This window comes from Primulina eburnea, chromosome 12 (assembly GCF_022965805.1).
Source record: "Primulina eburnea isolate SZY01 chromosome 12, ASM2296580v1, whole genome shotgun sequence".
In the NCBI taxonomy this organism is placed as follows: domain Eukaryota; kingdom Viridiplantae; phylum Streptophyta; class Magnoliopsida; order Lamiales; family Gesneriaceae; genus Primulina; species Primulina eburnea.
In genome coordinates this window covers 28,920,600-28,935,575 of record NC_133112.1, presented here as the reverse complement: position 1 = coordinate 28,935,575, position 14,976 = coordinate 28,920,600, and the positions used below count along the sequence as shown (strand labels likewise).

At 42.3% G+C, this 14,976-nt stretch overlaps 1 non-coding gene across 1 annotated transcript; it reads right to left on the bottom strand.

Moving 5' to 3' along the window:
* Positions 1-540: 540 nt before the first annotated feature.
* LOC140808525 (small nucleolar RNA R71) lies at positions 541-647 on the bottom strand. Its single transcript, XR_012112945.1, has one exon. It is a non-coding gene; the product is annotated as a small nucleolar RNA R71 (small nucleolar RNA).
* Between the last annotated feature and the right edge of the window lie 14,329 nt (positions 648-14,976).

Sequence of the window (14,976 nt, the reverse complement as noted above, 5' to 3'; positions counted from 1 at the left end):
CTTGTGGTGCATGCGAAGATCACTCGAAGTTAAGCTTGAGCCTTTTGACCTGAGATCGAACGCCCTGCTAGACGCCGAAGACAACAGCAAAGACTCAAGGAACAAATGGATAGGCACGAACAAGAGCAGGAGGCGGACCGCCAAAATGAGAGACGGATTGAGATGCCACGCCGTATACCGATGATGGATTATGCACAACCGTCTCTTGATGGAGCACGTCCAAGCATCGTGAGACCAGTCATCCGAGCTAACCAGTTTGAGATCAAGCCAGCTATCATTCAGATGATTCAAAACACTGTTCAATTTGGGGGAAGTGCACTTGACGACCCTAATTCTCATATAGCTGATTTTCTTGAAATTTGCGATACTTTTAAGTTTAATGCTGTGTCTGATGATGCTGTTCGTTTGCGTTTATTTCCATTTTCACTAAGAGATAAAGCTAAGGCGTGGTTAAACTGTTTGCCTGTAGGGTCTATCACTACATGGGAGGATATGGCGAAGGCATTCCTGATCAAGTACTTTCCTCCGTCGAAGACTATGAAGCTGAGAGCCGACATTACTACTTTTGCTCAATATGAGCTTGAGTCACTTTACGAGGCGTGGGAGCGATACAAGGATTTATTGAGGAGATGTCCACACCATGAGCTACCTCTTGGGTTAGTTGTTCAAACTTTTTACTACGGTCTGCTTACTCCTAACCGTACCATGATAGATGCTGCTGCCTGTGGTAACTTGCTGAGAAAAACGGCTGAGGAAGGATATGAATTATTGGAGGAGATGGCTGCTAGTAGCTATCATCCTCATTCCGATAGGCAGAAACGAGGTGCTGGAGTTAATCAAGTTACTGATTTGTCTGCGGTGTCAGCACAGTTAGAGGCTTTGAACAGAAAGATTGATGGGATGAGTGCGAGTGGATCGGCTATGCGTCTGCAAGAGATTTTCTGTGATAAGTGTGGAGGTGAGCATGACGTGCAGGATTGCCAAGATGGCAATCCATTCTATGTGCATGAGGGAGCAAAACACGTGGGATTCCAGAACCGTCCTAGAAATGACCCTTATTCAAACTCTTATAATCCGGGATGGAGGAATCACCCAAACTTTTCGTGGGGAGGTCAAAACAACCAAAACCGCCAACAAAGAGGTCCACCACATGGGATGCACCAAGGATTCAAGCCAGAACCGCCTAGGGAGGAGAAGTCAAATTTAGAGCAAATGATGACTAAATTTATTTCAGCAACCGAGACGAGATTTCAGAATCAGGATGCATCCATAAAGGGGTTAGAGAATCAAATTGGGCAGTTGGCTAAGTTAATTGCTAATAGGGAGCAAGGAACTTTGCCAAGCAACACGGAGACTAACCCGAGAGAGCAAGTGAAAGCTGTGGAATTGCGTAGTGGAAGAGCACTCGAGTCTAATGAGGAAAGGACCAAGCATGGTGAGGATGAGGTGGAACATCAAGGAGGTAAGTCTTCTAACTCTACATTTACACCTACTGCACCGAATAAAATTGTTATCCCTCCACCTTTCCCCGCAGCAATGAAGAAAGCTAAGTTAGATGCACAATTTGGTAAATTTCTTGAGGTATTCAAAAAACTGCATATTAACATTCCTTTTGCTGATGCCTTATTGAATATGCCAAGTTATGCAAAATTCTTGAAAGATATCTTGGCGAATAAGCGGAAGCTAGAAGATCATATGACTGTGAACTTGACTGAAAATTGCTCCGCTTTAGTTCAAAACAAGATGCCTCCAAAGCAAAAAGATCCAGGGAGTTTCTCTATACCTTGCATTATTGGTGATATTAATTTTCATAAAGCTCTATGTGATCTTGGTGCGAGTATTAATTTGATGTCCTATTCTGTATTTAGGAGACTGTGATTGGGTGAACCCAAGCCAACTAGGATGTCATTGCAGCTGGCTGACAGATCTGTCAAGTATCCACGTGGGATTATCGAAGATGTCTTGGTGAAAGTGGATAAGTTTATTTTTCCTGCAGATTTTGTAGTACTTGACATGGAGGAAGATTTAGAGATGCCTTTAATCCTAGGGAGACCATTTCTGGCTACAGGGAAAGCACTGATTGATGTTGACGAGGGAAAATTGAGACTGAGAGTTGGAGAAGAAGAAATTATTTTTGATGTCTTTAATACTCTCAAGCACACAATGCACAATGATAGTTGTTTTCGTGTTGATGTCTTAGATTCTCTCGTTTGTGATTTTGTGCAGGATGGATTGCAAGAACCATTGGAGGCCACTCTAACTACGGAAAAGCAGGAGGACGAGTTAGACGAGGAAAAGATGGAGATGGTAGCTCACTTGAATGCCATTCCACCTTGGAGAAAGCAAGTGAGGCTTCGACTAGAGGAATTGGGAGACAGAAAAGATTTAATGCCTCAAAAGTCGAGCCTAGAGGAGCCACCTACTTTGGAGCTCAAACCACTACCTCCACATCTCAAGTACGTATATCTAGGAGAAAATAATAAACTGCCTGTTATTATTTCTTCTTCTTTGACAGATGATATGGAGAGTAAGCTCTTAGAAGTCCTTAAGGAGCATAGAGGAGCATTCGCTTGGAAAGTTGCGGACATCAAGGGGATAAGTCCTTCGATCTGCATGCACAAAATTCTGATGGAGGATAAATACTCACCTCTAGCACAACCTCAAAGGAGACTCAATCCAAAGATGCAGGAGGTCGTAAAAGCTGAAACGATCAAACTTCTGGATGCAGGTATTATCTATCCTATCTCTGATAGTGCGTGGGTAAGTCCTGTACAATGTGTGCCGAAAAAGGGAAGGATTACTGTTATTACCAATGAAAAAAATGAGTTGATTCCCACTAGAACTGTTACGGGTTGGCGTGTGTGCATGGATTATAGGAAATTAAATGATGCAACCCGTAAAGATCACTTCCCCCTGCCATTTATTGATCAAATGATTGAACGATTAGCCGGTCATGAATTTTACTGTTTTTTGGATGGATATTCGGGATACAATCAAATCACAATTGCACCTGAGGACCAAGAGAAAACTACTTTCACTTGCCCTTATGGTACTTTTGCGTTTAGACGTATGCCCTTTGGTCTATGCAATGCACCTGCTACATTTCAAAGATGCATGACCGCTATTTTTCATGACATGATTGAGAATTTTCTTGAAGTTTTTATGGATGACTTCTCCATTTTTGGCTCTTCGTTTAATGGATGTCTAGAAAATTTGAACTTGGTGCTTATTAGATGTGAAGAGAGCAATTTGGTGTTAAATTGGGAGAAGTGTCATTTCATGGTGCAAGAGGGGATTGTGTTAGGGCACAAGGTGTCAGAAAATGGAATGGAGGTCGACAAAGCCAAGGTGGAAGTAATCAAAAATCTACCACCTCCGTCATCAATCAAGGGAGTCCGCAGTTTCTTGGGGCATGCTGGTTTTTATAGGCGTTTCATTAAAGATTTTTCTAAAATTGCTAAGCCCTTGTCCTCTCTATTGATGAAAGATGTTGAGTTTAATTTTGATTCTACTTGTCTGCAGGCATTCGAGATACTCAAGGAGAGTTTGGTGACAGCACCTGTTCTGACTGCCCCTGATTGGGAGCTACCGTTTGAGGTGATGTGCGATGCTAGTGATACAGCTGTTGGTGCGGTGCTGGGTCAAAGGAAGAACAAGGTATTTCATACCATCTACTACGCAAGTAAGACTTTAAATGATGCTCAATTGAATTACGCTACTACTGAAAAGGAATTACTTGCTATAGTATTTGCTTTCGAGAAATTTCATTCATATCTTGTTCTGTCTAAAGTGATTGTGTATACAGATCATTCTGCCCTAAAATACTTGCTTGCTAAGAAAGATGCGAAACCTAGGTTAATTAGGTGGATTTTACTATTGCAAGAATTTGATCTCGAGATTCGAGATAAAAAGGGTGTAGAAAATGTGGTTGCTGATCATCTGTCTAGGCTTGAGGATGTTAGAATTAATGGCGTTGATGCTGATATAGATGACTGGTTCCCTGATGAGCAATTGTTTGAGGTGAATGCGTGCCCTTGGTATGCCAATTTTGCCAATTTTCTTGTCACCGGCACAACCCCCCCAAATTTATCATTTCACCAAAGAAAGAAATTCTTTTCTGACGTGAAATATTATTTTTGGGAGGAACCGTTTTTGTTTAAAATCTGTGCAGATGCCATGATAAGGAGATGTGTAGCGGAGGAGGAAACCAGTCAAATTCTGAACCACTGCCATGACCGTGAGGTAGGTGGTCACTTTGGACCCATACGGACGGCATCTAAGGTACTTGAATGTGGCTTCTATTGGCCAACTCTTTTTAAGGATGCTCGTTTGTATGTTCTCAATTGTGATAGATGCCAACGCACAGGTAATATTTCCAACCGTCATGAGATGCCTTTGAATAATATTATTGAGTGTGAAATATTTGATGTGTGGGGGATTGATTTTATGGGTCCTTTTCCTGCTTCTTTTGGAAAGAAATTTATTTTGGTGGCAGTGGAGTATGTGTCGAAATGAGTGGAGGCAGAGACTTGTGCCACGAATGATGCACAAGTGGTGTTAAAATTTTTAAAGAAACACATTTTTAATCGATTTGGTACACCGCGTGCAATCATAAGTGATGGTGGCACCCATTTTTGCAATAAAATTTTTGATAAACTGCTGGGCAAATATGGTGTCACCCACAAAGTTTCCACTCCATACCATCCCCAAACTAGTGGACAAGTTGAAGTGTCCAATCGAGAGATTAAGAGGATTTTAGAAAAGACGGTTAATGTGAATCGAAAGGACTAGTCCATTCGGTTAGATGATGCTTTGTGGGCTTATCGTACTGCGTTCAAAACACCTATAGGCACTACACCATATAGGTTACTTTTTGGTAAAGCATGTCATCTACCCGTAGAATTAGAGCATAGAGCATATTGGGCGACCAAGGCACTAAACTTTGATTTTGCTCTTGCAGGTGAGAAATGATTGCTGCAGTTGAGTCAGTTGGATGAGTTCCGAGATACAGCTTATGATCTTGCCCTATCTTACAAGGAACGCACCAAAAGAGCCCATGATAAACACATTGTAAGAAGAGAATTCAAAGTGGGTGAAGCGGTGTTGTTATACAACTCTCGCTTACGACTTTTTCCGGGCAAGCTGAAGTCCAGATGGTCAGGACCATTCATCATAGCCGAGGTGTTCCCATCAGGTGCAGTGGTGTTGCATGATGGCAAGGAAGGGACGTTTACTGTGAACGCCCAAAGATTAAAGCACTATATTGGTGGCACAATTGAGCCACAAATTGGAGTCACTCGGCTCCATGACAGTCGTTGAGGACATGGGTGAAAAGTCGAGCTCTAGACTATAAATTGAGAACTACCTCTACTCCTTATTTTGATTTTAATTAGATTTTTTTTAGCATTCGCATCATTTGTATTTAGGTAGTTGCATGACATGGCATTCATTGTTTTTATTTATTTTTTTTTCGAGAGTATCTCGCTAGGGCGGTCAAAACCGACCGCCCCAGCGAGCCGTCGTTTTTAAAAAAAAAATTTTTCACCGAATATACCTCGCTAGGATGGTTATTTTTGACCGCCCCAGCGAGGCGTCGTTTTTTTTAAAAAAAATTTTTCACCGAATATACCTCGCTAGGGCGGTCACTTTTGACCGCCCCCGCGAGCACTCATATTTTTTAAATTTGTCTTGGCGAGAACCCCTCGCTAGGGCGGTCAAAACTGACCGCCCCAGCGAGCACGCGTATAAAAAATAATTGGTCACCGCAAACCACTCGCTAGGGCGGACACTTTTGACCGCCCTAGCGAGTCGCGCAGACTATAAAAAAAAAATTTTCTCCCCTTTCTTCCCCACTTCGAACCCTACCCCTTTCCTCTCCAATAATCGGCGCCTCCTCCATCTTTTACGCTCAAATCTTCTTATTTTGTGATAATTTCAGGAAAAGACTCGATCTTGGATGCTACACTCCACCGGGACGCGTTTACACTACAATTTCTTCTACTCCGGTCATCTTCCAAGGATTCCGGCGAGCTTTTCCGGCGAACTTCGAAAATTTTCCGGCGACTTCAGACTCTTTGCACTCCCATCTCGACATGGCACCTAAACGGTCTAAGGTAACTCACGGTGCCTCTAGTTCTCGTTCGACTCCGTCTAATTTTGTTAATGAGAAAGCTCGCTAAACTACATAGAAAACCAATCCCTGAGCGAGGGTTTACTACATCTGTTATTAGTGATTTTCCGGAAGTCTTAGTAGAGGGACGAGGGTGGAGTAATTTCTTAGCACAACCGAATGTCGCGGTGATTCCGGTTGTGCGTGAATTCTATGCAAATGCTCCGGAGCGGAGTGAGCCTAAGGCATCTGTGCGGGGGCGTCTAGTCCCGTATGATTCGAGAACTATCAATGACTTGCTGGGTTTACCGTCGGTCGATGACTCTGAGTTTCAGGCGTGGGTGCTCAACCCGGACTATGATTTAATTATTCGCACGCTCTGCTATCCGGGCACCACGTGGAAACAGCCGGGGACGTATACGGTTTTTCTTGAAAAATTTTTGAGAGTGGACGCGGCAATGTGGTATGCGTTTCTATCTAAGAGATTGATGCCGGTCGGGCATACGAGTGATGTCCAGCGTGAGCGGGCGGTTGTTCTGTATGCCATCCAGACTGGGATGGCGATTGATGTGGGCAGACTCATCTTTGGACAGCTCAACATGTGCATACACAGCAGCAATTTGGCGTTTTATTTTCCGACGATCGTGACTGAGTTATGTGCCCGAGCGGGGGTGATATTTGCCGATGATGATGAGTGGCTACCACCGATGAGAGCTATTGATGACGCTCTTTATCGATCCAAGAGGGAGAAGAGGCAGGCAGAGCTGCCCGAGGATGTATTTTTCGAGTATGGGGGCGCAGCTCAACCACCTCCGGCTTTACTACATGCACCACCACCTCCGCAGCCACGCCGCCGTGCCATGCGAGATCGCATCAACGAATTGGGCGCTTGGGCCACATATCAGACTGAGTATCAGGCCGTGAATCAAGCTCATATTCAGAACGTCGAGTACTTGGTACATGGGATCTCCACGCATTTGGGCATCGACACATCCGGCCGGCCTCCTGTACCCGCATACCCGCCACCCTTCCAGTTCCAGTACCATTATCCTATGCCGCCACCAGCTGACGAGGGAGTCCGACCACCTGAGCATGACGAGGAGGAGGAATTCTGATCAGGGGAGTTTACTGTTTCCCCTTTCTTTTTTATTTGTTTGCTTATTTCAGTCCTTGCATTTGCATTCATGCGTTTTTATGTTTGTTTTTAGTCTTTGTTTCGTTTTGTGCTATGAGGACATGGCACAACTCTAGTATGAGGGGGTGGGTAGTTTGTTTTGGTTGTTAAGTTATTTGTTTTATTTCATTGCATTTCTTTAAGTTTCGTTGCATTTTTTTTTTAGTTGGTGTCGTTTATGGTGAGAAGACATAGTTTATGAGCCAATGATGATCTTGAATTGATAGTTTACAAAAATGTTGATTGGGTCATGTCGTGAATGGTACTCTTGATTGTTAAAGCATGAATTTTGGTACAAAATTTGAACCTTTTAAGCACACATGTGTGGGGACTAGAACTTTGTAGGAATAAGGGTGAAATTTGAAAATTTTGTGAGGTTAGCTTGAACGGCACCATTTATGAGTTAATTTGGCATGTAAACCCGTGAAAATAAGTCGCTAGTTTGGACCTTGAATGAAAAAATCTGATTTGCTTTGAACTTTACATTTACCTCTTTTCCATTGCACTGAATTACAATGTCATACTCCTAACCAGCTGTGATCCAAAGTATTATATTCTTAGCCTAGGGAGTACATGTGTGAAAATTGTGCAATTAAAAAAAAAAAAACAGAAAAAGAAAGAAAAAAAAGAAGGAGATGTAAGGTGAGGGGGAGCCGAAATAAAAGGAATGAAATTCTATTCCTCGGCTAAAAGTTGGAGATGTAAGGAGACGAGGAAAGTCAGACGAAAAGTCTTGACGATTGCACAATGAAAATGATCGGTGTACTCCCAACTTTTAGCCACTTGAGCTTATTTTCCTTCTTTTCGACACCCTTATCTGTACTTAAAAGCTGAATAAAGTTCAATTTGTGGCTAGTGATGAATGGACACGGGGATGCATGCTAGTGAGACTTGTATTGAAGTGTTAATTGAGTGACTCGCATGATTTGATAATTGATCTATTTGAAGTGCGAATGACTAGACCCATCATGACACACACACACGTTCAAATTAGTGTCGAAATTTATGTGTAGATGAGAATGAGTATTCGGTTGCGATTTGACTTGATTGGTTATGGGAAAGTAAACTGAGGCATGAACATAAACGTTGTTAACTCACCATTGACAGTTACTCGTGTTTTTTTTTTCTTGGTTGAGTTTTCTTTTTGTGTTTGTTGAGTTTGTTAGAATCTCGTGCTTTAACCTATTTTACTCGAGGGCGAGCAAAAGGTTAGTATGAGGGGGTTGATAGGACTCGTTTTTACGTGTTTTTAGTGTTGTTTTCGAGTCGCATTCATGCATCATATTAGTTTGTTTAGTTTAATTTAGCATTCATTTAGCATTATTTAGCATTTGGCTGATCTCGTGTATTTTGTGGTTGTTTTGTAGGAAGTGGACCAAAAAGTGGGATTTTATTTGCATAGCATCGAAGAGGTCTCGCTAGGGCGGTCAAAAGTGACCGCCCCAGCGAGCATATTGGCCCAGCCGAGGAGTTTCTGCGCGAGTCATTCGCTAGGGCGGTAAAAAATGACCGCCCCAGCGAATCCATCGATGTGAACGAGAATATTTTGCGCGAAGCTCTCGCTAGGGCGGTCAAAAGTGACCGCCCCAGCGAGACCAAAGACACGGCCAGGAATTTTAATTCGAGAATCACTCGCCCCAGCGGACAATCCTGACCGCCCTAGCGAGCGACGCAATCCGGGAAGATTTGTTTCCAAGTTTTGTGGACTCTATCTTAGACCATAACCTAATACATGAGAGAGGCGCCGATTTGGAGACTATTCTGATATTTTCCATCACTTTTCTTGGGAGGAAGGCTAGGAGCAAGAGAGACTTTCGAAGAACTCGAGAATTCCAAGCGTCGCAACCGTCATCCATCGTCAACCTTAGTATTTTAATTATTCAGTTTTTATTTCTTGCATAGATTGTTGATTTTTATTATGAATTTTGTTGGCTAAACTCTATATTTGTTGGGATTTGAGGGGATCCTACCCCGTACTCGTTGTTTAACATTATTTATCGACGTTTTTATGAGTGATTTGTTTATGCTTTTGTGCTTTCTCATTTCAATTGAAGTCTAGCTAACTTCCTTTGATTATTTCATGTTGTTAATGATTTCGATAGAATAATTGACAATAGGATCGAATAGCATAGACCACGGATTTACAATTTTAGTAGATATACGGAATTGGGTACGTGTCGATAGTGATAATTCACCCGGATGAAAGCTAGCGGATTCCATAGAACGTAATGCAATCGTGAACTGTTAAATAATTGAGGATACTTGATTACTGCATGTTTATGATTAGTATTAATATAGCTCGACAGAGTATATTAATTAGTCGAGGGAATTCCGTCGAATGCACGAGTAAAAGTCGAGTATAATTATTTGAACACGAGCGGTAGGTGAACTGATAATTCCCAACAAATTCGCTTCTCATTTGATTTACATCCAATTTAATCATTGATTTCTTGATTATTTGTTCTTGCATTTTAATCATTTTAGTTATTAAATTCACTTTAGTTTAATCACCAACTCAATCTATCGTTGCTAAAGAAATTGAAGTGAAAATAAGAATAGTGTAACGCAGTCCTTGTGGATCGATACTCGTATTCACTTACGTTTATTATAACTTGACTATCGTGCACTTGCGATATTTTAAATCGAGCTTTCATTTATAAAACAAATTTTGGAACTATTCACTGTGCAAGTTTTGCTCGATCAGTGCATGTCCTAAGGCCGGAGGTGGTTGAGCTGCTCTCCCATAATCGAAAAATACCTCCTCGGGCAGCTCAGCCTGTCTTTTCTCCCTCTTGGATCGATAAAGAGCCTCATCAATGGCTCTCATCGGCGGTAGCCACTCATCATCATCAGCAAATATCACCCCCGCTCGGGCACACAGCTCAGTCACGATCGTCGGAAAGTAAAACGCCAAATTGCTGTTGTTTATACACATGTTGAGCTGTCCAAAGATGAGTCTGCCCACATCAATCACCATCCCAGTATAGATGGCATACAGAACAACCGCCCGCTCACGTTGCACATCACTCGTATGACCGACCGGCATCAATCTCTTAGATAAAAACGCATACCACAATGCCGCGTCTACTTTCAAAAATTTTTCAAGAAAAACCGTATACGTCCCCGGTTGTTTCCACATGGTGCCCGGATAACAGAGTGTGCGAATAATCAAATCATAATCCGGGTTAAGCACCCACGAATGAAACACCGAATCATCAACCGACTGTAAACCCAACATGTCATTGATCGTATGGGAATCATACGGGACTAGACGTCCCCTCACAAATGCCTTGTGCTCATTCCCCTCCGGAGCGTTGGCATAGAATTCACGCACAACCGGAACCACTGCTGCGTTCGGTTGTGCCACAAAGGCAGTCCACCCTCTTCCTGCTACTAGGAACTCCGCAAATTGACCGATCATACACGGGCTAAATCCTCGCTCAGGGATTGGTTTCCTATGTAGTCTAGCATTTTCATATCTCTCCCTAGCATTATCATTCACAAACATAGACGGAGTAGACCGAGAACTAGAGGCACCACGAGTTACCTTAGATCTTTTGGGTGCCATGTGGAGAGTGGAGTGCACAAAGTGTTCAACCGTCGGAAAATTTTTGAAGCTCGCCGGAATTTGTGGAAGATGACCGGAGTTGGAAAAATTGTAGTCTAAATGCTTCCGGGTGGATTGTAGAAAGCAAGATCGAGTCGTGGCCCTGAAAAATCAACAAATAAAGATCTTTAGCACACAATAGCAAGGGGGCGCCGATTTTCGTGAGGAGGAGGAGTAGGGTTTGAAGTGGGGAAGAAAGGGGAAAGTGTTTTTCTTTTGTAGTCTGCGCGACTCGCTAGGGCGGTCAAAAGTGTCCGCCCTAGCGAGTGGTTTTCGGTGACCAATGATTTAAAACATACGCGTGCTCGCTGGGGCGGTCAGTTTTGACCGCCCTAGCGAGGGGTTCTCGCCTCGACTTATTTGAAAAATACGAGTTCTCGCTGGGGCGGTCACTCTGGACCGCCCTAGCAAGTGGTTCTCGCCATAAAACCATTTTTTTAAAAAAATCGCTCGCGGGGGCGGTCAAAAGTGACCGCCCTAGCGAGGCGTTTTCGGCGTCTATGTTTTTGAATAAAAAGCGAGGGCTCGCTGGGGCGGTCAGTTTTGACCGCCCTAGCGAGACATTCTCGAAAAAAGAATAAATAAAAACAATGAATGCTATGCCATGCAAAAATGCAAATGATGCGATTAATGAATAAAGGAAAAAGATAAAATCAACATAGGGAGTAGAAGTAGTTCTCAATTTACAGTCTAGAGCTCGACTTTTCACCCATGTCCTCAATAACTGTCATGGAGCCGAATGACTCCAATTTGTGGCTCAATTGTGCCACCAATATAGTGCTTCAATCTTTGAGCGTTCACAGTGAACGTCCCTTCCTTGCCATCATGTAGCACCACTGCACCCGATGGGAACACCTTGGCTATAGTGAATGGTCCTGACCACCTTGACTTTAGCTTGCCCGGAAAGAGTCGCAAGCGAGAATTGTATACCAACACCGCTTCACCCGCTTTGAATTCCCTTCTTATAATGTGTTTGTCATGGGCTCGTTTGGTGCGTTCCTTGTAAGATAGTGCAAGGTCATAAGCTCTTCCCCGAAACTCATCTAACTGATTCAACTGCAGCAATCGTTTTTCACCTGCAAGAGCAATATCAAAGTTTAGTGCTTTGGTCGCCCAATATGCTCTATGCTCTAATTCGACTGGTAGATGACATGCTTTACCAAAAAGCAACCTATATGGTGTAGTGCCTATAGGTGTTTTAAAAGCAGTACGATATGCCCACAAAGCATCATCTAACCGAATGGACCGGTCCTTTCTATTCACATTAACCGTCTTCTCTAAAATCCTCTTAATTTCTCGATTAGATACTTCAACTTGCCCACTAGTTTGGGGATGGTATGGAGTGAAAACCTTGTGGGTGACACCATATTTGCCCAACAGTTTATCGAAAATTTTGTTGCAAAAATGGGTGCCACCATCACTTATGATTGCACGTGGTACACCAAATCGATTAAAAATATGTTTCTTCAAAAATTTTAACACCACTTGTGCATCATTAGTGGCACAAGCCTCCGCCTCCACCCATTTCGATACATACTCCACTGCCACCAAAATAAATTTCTTTGCAAAAGACACAGGAAACGGACCCATAAAATCAATACCCCACACATCAAATATTTCACACTCAACAATATTAGTTAAAGGCATCTCATGACGGTTGGAAATATTACCTGTGCGTTTGCATCTATCACAATTGAGAACATACAAACGAGAATCCTTAAAAAGAGTTGGCCAATAGAAGCCACATTCAAGTACCTTAGATGCCGTCTGTATGGGTCCAAAGTGGCCACTTACCTCACGGTCATGACAATGGTTCAGAATTTGATTGGTTTCCTCTTCCGCCACACATCTTCTTATCATGGAGTCTGCACAGATCTTAAACAAAAATGGTTCCTCCCAAAAATAGTATTTCACGTCTGAAAAGAATTTCTTTCTTTGGTGAAACGATAAATTAGGTGGAGGTGTGCCAGTGACAAGAAAGTTAGCAAAATCGGCATACCACGGGTACGCATTTATCTCAAGTAATTGTTCATCAGGAAACCAGTCATCTATATCATCATCGTCGCACTTAACTCTAACATGCTCAAGCCTAGACAGATGATCAGCAACTACATTTTCCACCCCCTTTTTATCTCGAATTTCGAGATCAAATTCTTGCAATAGTAAAATCCACCGAATCAATCTAGGTTTCGCATCTTTCTTAGCAAGCAAGTATTTGAGGGCAGAATGATCTGTATACACCGTTACTTTAGACAGAACAAGGTATGCATGAAATTTATCGAAAGCAAATACTATAGCAAGTAACTCCTTTTCAGTAGTAGCGTAATTCAATTGAGCATCATTTAAAGTCTTACTTGCATAGTAGATGGTATGAAATACCTTGTTCTTTCTTTGACCCAGCACCGCACCCACAGCTGTATCACTAGCATCGCACATCACCTCAAACGGTAACTCCCAATCAGGGGCAGTCAGAACAGGTGTTGTCACCAAGCTTTCCTTGAGTATCTCGAATGCCTGCAGACAAGTAGAATCAAAATTAAATTCCACATCTTTCATCAACAAAGAGGATAACGGTTTAGCAATTTTAAAAAAATCTTTAATGAACCGCCTATAGAAACCAGCATGCCCTAGGAAACTCCTGACTTCTTTCACTGATGCCGGTGGTGGTAGGTTTTTGATTACTTCCACCTTGGCTTTGTCAACCTCAATTCCATTCTCCGATACCTTGTGTCCTAATACAATCCCCTCTTGAACCATAAAATGACACTTCTCCCAATTTAACACCAAATTGCTCTCCTCACATCTAACTAACACCGAGTTCAAATTCTCTAAACATTCATTAAATGAGGAGCCAAAAATAGAGAAGTCATCCATAAAGATTTCAAGGAAATTTTCAGTCATGTCATGAAAGATAGCGGTCATGCATCTTTGAAATGTTGCAGGTGCATTGCACAAACCAAAGGGCATACGTCTAAACGCAAAAGTACCATAAGGGCAAGTGAAAGTAGTTTTCTCTTGGTCCTCAGGTGCAATTGTGATTTGATTGTATCCCGAATATCCATCTAAAAAGCAATAAAATTCATGACCTGCTAGTCGTTCAATCATTTGATCGATAAATGGCAAAGGGAAGTGATCTTTACGGGTTGCATCATTCAACTTCCTATAATCTATGCACACACGCCAACCCGTAATAGTTCGAGTGGGAATCAACTCATTTTTTTCATTAGTAATAACAATAATCCCACCCTTTTTAGGTACACATTGTACAGGACTTACCCACGCACTATCAGAGATAGGATAGATAATACCTGCATCCAGAAGTTTGATTGTTTCAGCTTTTACTACCTCTTGCATCTTTGGATTGAGTCTCCTTTGTGGTTGTGCTAGAGGTGAATATTTATCTTCCATCAGAATTTTATGCATGCAGATCGAAGGACTTATCCCTTTTATGTCCGAAACCTTCCAAGCGAATGCTCCTCTATGCTCCTTAAGGACTCTCAAGAGCTTACTCTCCATATCATCTGTCAAAGAAGAGGAAATAATAACAGGCAATTGATTATTTTCTCCTAAATATACGTACTTGAGATGTGGAGGTAGTGGTTTGAGCTCCAAAGTAGGTGGCTCCTCTAGGCTTGACTTCTGAGGCATTAAATCTTTTCTGTCTCCCAATTCCTCTAGTCTAAGCCTCACTTGCTTTCTCCAAGGTGGAATGGCATTCAAATGAGCTACCATCTCCATCTTTTCCTCGTCTAGCTCGTCCTCCTGCTTTTCAGTAGTGAGAGTGGCCTCCAATGGTTCTTTCAATCCATCCTGCACAAAATCACAAACAAGAGAATCCAAGACATCAATATGAAAGCAACTATCATTGTGCATTGTGTGCTTGAGAGTATTGAAAACATCAAAAATAATTTCTTCTTCTCCAACTCTCAGTCTCAATTTCCCCTCCTCAACATCAATCAGTGCTTTCCCTGTAGCCAGAAATGGTCTCCCTAGGATTAAAGGCATCTCTAAATCTTCCTCCATGTCAAGTACCACAAAGTCTGCAGGAAAAATAAACTTATCCACTTTCACCAGAACATCTTCGAC